The following is a 7,100-nucleotide window of genomic DNA, read 5'->3' as shown; positions in this document are numbered from 1 at the left end:
TACCTACTATCGTTTCCAGAGGCCGTGTACAAGTGTTTTTTTAAATAACTCCTAAAATAACTGATTGATTTCCATGATATCAAAGCAGGGAGTGCTTCATACAATGGCCTAATTTTGGGAAATACTTTGCATTGCCAATTACGTTTCATTAACTTTTTTACTTAAGAAAATGAGGCTAAAGCCAGTCTTAGCCACCCACACATTCGCAAAAGTGATGATGTCCCTCAGTGACGTTGTTATAACGTTTCTTCCCCTGTACCTCCCATCCCCCGAATTTTTAAACGCCTGTTTAACTCCATAGATGGCAATACGAAATTCTTTGTCAGTAAAAGTTCAGCATACCTGGTAATATGATTCGTGACTTTAGACTTTACCTAAACACAAGACCAACGTTTTATATCTTACCCACTCACTTACACTGAAGATCAAGCATGAGACTTATAACAGGAGATGAAAGAAGCCATGCTAATCCTACACTTCGCACTTCAAGCGAGTGTTGGTAAAGCAATAGAAATATAGTTTTCTTTAGGTTAAGCCGTAGGACTCATTCTTCCATACAACACAGGTTACTCGATACATCAATTGCCAGGAAGAAAATGACAGAGAGCATTGTTTGATATAATTTATCATATCAATTTCACCAGAGAGAGTAACTTGAATTCCTTAGAAGGTAGACTTCTAAAAGATCTTTCATATAAGGGCATTGACATCAGCCATTTGATAAATTTTGAAATCATACATATATATATATATATATATATATATATATATATATATATATATATATATATATATATATATATATATATATATATATGTGTGTGTGTGTGTGTGTGTGTGTGTGTGTTCATACATTCATAAGATTTATCATATTTCAACCTATAGTTTCTATATATTTATTTACGTTATAAGTACCAGTACCTATTTTTGTTACTTAAAATGTATGTGACAAATATCATTGCGACTTTGTCACTGGAATTATACCAGACTTCAATTAATGAACCAATCAACCTTACTTTGAGAAATCCATTGACATTGTCTACATGCCAAGCTGATATACTCGTATCAAAGTATTCATTAGCTTTGCTTTTCCAAAATAATGTTATCACCAATTGCTGGAAACCATAGATTTATGAGGGATGAAAAAAATAAAAACAAGAAATGAACACTTATACATTTTACTCATCACCACTCTCAAGGAAAAAAATTGTTTTCTATTTCTACTAATGTTTTTATTTTATTTTTTTTATTTTATTTTATTTTTTAGTCGCAAATCTAAAATTTGTAGGAGTCCGAGTAGAATATCTCTCAGTGCGATTCCACACCCCTGTTTTAAACCTCTTCTATTATGTTTGATAATTTGTGTTAACCATCTAATCATCTACCACCATAAAACATTTTATTGCTCTTCCGGCTCATTTTATATGTGGAGTACACAGTCTTTCCTAATAGGGATTTACTCGGTAGCCTAATAACAATGGAAATGAAGGAAATTAGGCAAGAAGGAAGGGGGGGGGGGGAGTACTAGGATAGCCATAGGTGTAAACACCGAAGGAGGGTTGGGGGAACCTCTGCGTCACAGTTACGTGATTAAGTAACACTTCTTCAAAACGCTCTGAAGGAAGCGAAGAAGTTCCTCTTTTTTCTAAGAGTAAACGGGTTAATTAAGCACATCTGTCAATTCATTGTACCACCAAAAATTAGGCCAATGTTTGAAACATTCATTGCTATAGTTTTATGGAAATTCATAAGCCGGTTTGTTAGATATTTGGGAAAAACACTATTACACGGCCCCTGGAAACGATAGTAGTATGGGTGGGCCTGATTAGCACAGCTTTGCTGATCATGTCGATACACAAAACTTTCCAATACGTAAAGTTATCCCTGGTCAGAAAAGCATATATATATATATATATATATATATATATATATATATATATATATATATATATATATATATATGTATATATATATATATATATATATATATATATATATATATATATATATATATATATATATATATGAGAGTAATACATTTTATCTAAAATCCATTATTTAAAACTTCTAATACATTTTTTGAATCTTATACAGTGAGATCATGTAACAGTTAAATTACACAATGAACTGTCTGCCTTAACCTATAATAGTGATGATGATGATATTAAACAATATATTAACCCTTATATTAACACACCATCCCAGACAAAGATATCAAAACCTCTGGTACATTTCAAAATTATTCATAGAAACAAGATGATGATGTTTACAGATATAGATTTTTGCTAAACTATTAATATTGATATATATTTTGTCTTACAAATGTCTGTTATTATTATTATTATTATTATTATTATTATTATTATTATCATCATTATTATTATCATTATTATTATTATTATAAAAATAAAGCTACAATCTTCAATGTAAAGGTAGAATGGTTTTTATTATTTTCTTATTAGGTAAATTGACGAAGCCTCCTGCGAGACACTGATGAAGAATTCAGAAATAAATAAAATTCTTGTTACTTTCTTATTCTAATTAAGATTTTGAGCTATTTGTCCATTCCGTTGTCTGTGTACAACTTTGGGAAATCCTTGAAGATAATACCAACCGAAACTTGAAATAGTTTGTACGACACTGACGAAAATAGTTCGAATTCGTAGAAATGATTCTACACTGAGTAGCATTTTAGATATTATTTACTTATTGTATAGATATTTATTGATGTAATAAAAACGTTTTAACTGTAAACATATAAAATGATACGTTAAGACAACGGTTAACCCACTAATTAAACGTATGAAATCATTCTTTTCCTATTTCGTCTGCTCAAAACTTACTATGACGTCATCCCAACACCTTATTTTAGTATCCTTGCAGCAGTCAGGAGTACCAACCTATGAAACATCAAAAGACGATTAATCACAGAAAATATGATTTATTGAGCTCATTTATCAACACCAATTATTAAAATTCATATAAAGAATATAATTTAGGATTCGTGATACATAATCATACAAGCCACTTATATATTATAATTTTTATATTGCATCGTATTCTGTTGGTAGTTAAGGTCTTCATTTCGCTTATGATGGGCCAATGCATTATTAGTTTAGGGGAAAAATAAAGTCAGCCTTACTTAAAATGTCGTTAGTTCAATCATATTAGCCTTAATATAAGTATTCAGCAGAACAGTTTAGGAAATTAATTCTAAATGCAAATACTGAAATTTATTTGAAACTATAACTTCCGAGAAAATTGCAAATATGACCATTTTCTAACACCCTTCCTCCCCTGCAGTTAACCAGAACAACCAAGCTTCTCTCAGAGGCCAATAGATGGAGTTGGAAACTTGTTTATAGTTATATGAATGCAATATATCATATGACAATAGAAATTCTAATTTAGTGTGGTAATAAACCAACCAAAACAAACCAAACTAAACCGAATCAATACAAAACATAACCAAACCCCTATAAAACAAAACAACACAAAACAAAACAAAAAACCCAAACTGAACCAAATCAAATCAAACCATACTAAACCAACCCCACAGTACAACCAAAACCAAAGCAAACCAAAAAAAAAAACACCTAAATCAAACCAATCCAGACCAAACTTAAAACCAAACAGAAATCAAAACCAAACTAAAACCAATTAATAAAACCAAAACCCCAGCCAAAACCAAAACCATAATGAAAACCAAACTAAACCCGAGACAACCCAACCCACCATAACCCAAACTAAACCAAACCAAAAACCAAACCTTAACGAAAACCAAACCAAACCAACAACCAAACCCATGCCAAACTAAAACAAACCTAACTGAAACAAACAAAAACCAAACAAAAACCATAACACAACCAAAACTAAACAAAGCCCTAAACTAAACCAAACCAAGCCATACTAAAACCAAACCAAGCCATACTAAAACCAAACCAAACCAAAACCAAAACCAAACCAACACCTAACCCAAATCCAAACAAAAACAAACCAAAACCTAAACCTAAACCAACCCCCAAACTCAAACCAAGCCAAACCAAACCAAACCACCAAACTATAACCAAACCACCAAACCAAAACCAAACCAAAACCAAAACTTAACCCAAATCAAACCAAACCACCAAACCAAACTACCAAACTAAAACCAAACCAATCTGAACTCCCAAACTAAAACCAAACCAACACCAAAACCAAACCTAAACCCAATTAAAACCAAACCAAACCAAACCACCAAACTAAAACCAAACCAAACCGAAACCAAACCTAAAACACACCAATGCCAAGATTGATAGATACCATATTAGGGTTAATTTACCATTCTCTTTTACACCTTTTGTAGAAATGAATCCTTCAGTTCAGATATAAGTTTGCTATAGATTTTGCAACTGATTTGTTTTGTGTTCAAAGGAATAGTATGGCAGTTCAGTCTTTGATACGATTAAAAGAAAATACATAGATTCGTTGATATTTTAGATTTGTTGCACATCTAATTTAGATTCTTGTCTTATGATTTCAATGTTCTTCAATAATTACTACATTCAGTTCAGGGGAAGTAAAAACATAAGTTATAGCTATTGCTGATCATCTTTAAACAATGAATCTTTATCTTGCTCCCCTTCTCGGCGCAATAGGTTTCATGGCTCTTGGTTAATTGGATATAATAATAATAATAATAATAATAATAATAATAATAATAATAATAATAATAATAATAATAATAATAATAGTGACGGGAAAACTCAAAATGGAACTGAAGAAAGGATTTTTAAAATGTTTCACATGGAGTGTAGCATTATACAGTTCTGAAAACCTGGACTATAAAAGCCACAGACAAGAAGCCTCTGCCATGGATTCGAAATGTGGATATGGAGGAGGAGGCGAAGGAGGATGTTGAAAATAAGTTGGAGAGACCACAAGACCTGAAGGGAGGGAGGGAGGGAGGGAAGCAGAAGGTACCAAGATCTAAAAGAGGTGACCATAAATAGAGAGAATTATGGAGGACGACCAATCCATGAAAGGACCTCATGCCTTAGGCCAGAACAATATAGGATGATAGTAGCAGGACGCACTGGGTTGTAATATAGATCACCTTAACAGTATAGGAAGCAACTAAGTTTCAACTGACTTGCTAGAACAATCTGTGAGTGGAGTCAATTGTAGCATTTTAATTAACAGGGTTAAGACATGAAGTGGTACGAAGTGGTGCCAATGTGAACACTTGCTTTATTCATGAGTTTCCAACCGCTTTTATTCCCATTGTCAGGAAATAGATTTTGCCACGTTCTGTCTGCAAATCTAAAGTTCGCCTAACAACGCATGAATGACACGTGCTTAATGGCCAATCCAGCCCTGTCACTATCTCTGATTTCATTTCCCAGGATTCTCTGACACCATCTACTTTACTCTCGACTTCTGTCACATTCGTCTGGGTCAGCGGGAATACTACCGATTCAGTTCCGTTATTCTTTGTCTGTTATTTTATGTATTTTTGTATAACATTCGTTTGTTTGTTGACACATTTATTACCTCCGCCAACGAAGTTGGAAGGTTATGTTTTACCCCATGTTTGTGTTTGTTTGTTTGTCTGTGGGTTTGTATGTGAACAGCTTCCTGGTCATAATTTTAATCGTAGAGTAATGAAACTTGCAGGGATTAACTATTATGTGAAAAGCTGGAACTTATTACATTTTGGAAGGTCAAGGTCAAAGGTCAAGCAAAATGTCCAATTCACGTAATCAACCATAAGTTTGGACATCGTTGTCACAGAGACTTCAAACTTGGTTCATATTTGAGTGTATGAAAATCTACGGCAATTAATACATATTAAGGTCAAAGGTCAAGGTCAAGCAAAAGGTCGAAAAATAAGTGTTTCATTGTATGTATTAATAATGGGAACAGTTATCCGTTTAATACACTTCTTAGCGTCATTCAACTATCTCTTGTTTGACCCTTATCCTGAAAATGGTGTTATAAGTATTGGGTTATATAATTAATTTTGGGGTTGGTTTTTATGTGTGTGTGTTTTTTTGTGCGTGCGTGCCTGTATCAGTGGCATCAATGTGTCCCCTATAGAAATTCTAGTATTTTCTCCTGTGGTTACATAAGCTTAATTTTTTCTCCTTTATTCTGTTACTACAGCAATATTTCGACAGAAATGTTTCTTTAACAAGTGATTACTGATTAACATAAATATATACATGTATACATATACAGTACATACATATGTATATATATATATATATATATATATATATATATATATATGATGTGTATATATATGATATATATATATATATATGATATATATATATACATATATGATGTATATATATATATATATATATATATATATATATATACATATACATATATGATGTATATATATATATATATATATATATATATATATATATATATATACATCATATATGTATATATATATATATATCATATATATATTTACATATCATATATATATATATCATATATATATTTACACATCATATATATATATATATATATACACACACACACACACACACACACATATATATATATATATATATATATATATATATATATATATATATATATATATATATATATATATATATATATATACATATATATAACTTGGAAGAAAAGCCTGCCCTATACCTCTGCTTCCCTCTTTTTTACTATTGGTCCCAATCTTTGCACATCTTTGTGTTCTTTCTTCCAAGTCCTCTCGGGGGAATATTATTGTCTCACACCTTCCCACGATTTGTCCAAGAGCTGTCAATCATCTGTCATTGGGGTGTTGGTAGGGAGGGGGTGGTAGGATGGTGGTGCCAGTAACCCCCCCCCCCCCCCCCTCACACACACACTACTCAATTTATATTCTATTCGTTCATTCATCTTGATAAGGAGGTATGAAATGTTAAGTCTTTACAAAGCAGATGAAGAGAGTAATTTCATTTTTAATATTTGATTGAAATTTCATGAGTAAATACAAACGTTCATGAAATGTCTTCAAAGTCAACAAGCTCTATATCCAGGTCACTTACAGGTGATTAAATTAAGGTCACATACAGGTGATCTATGTATAACTAGTC

The sequence above is a fragment of the Palaemon carinicauda genome, unplaced genomic scaffold, assembly GCF_036898095.1.
Source record: "Palaemon carinicauda isolate YSFRI2023 unplaced genomic scaffold, ASM3689809v2 scaffold31, whole genome shotgun sequence".
NCBI lineage: Eukaryota > Metazoa > Arthropoda > Malacostraca > Decapoda > Palaemonidae > Palaemon > Palaemon carinicauda.
This window is presented reverse-complemented; position numbering follows the sequence as displayed.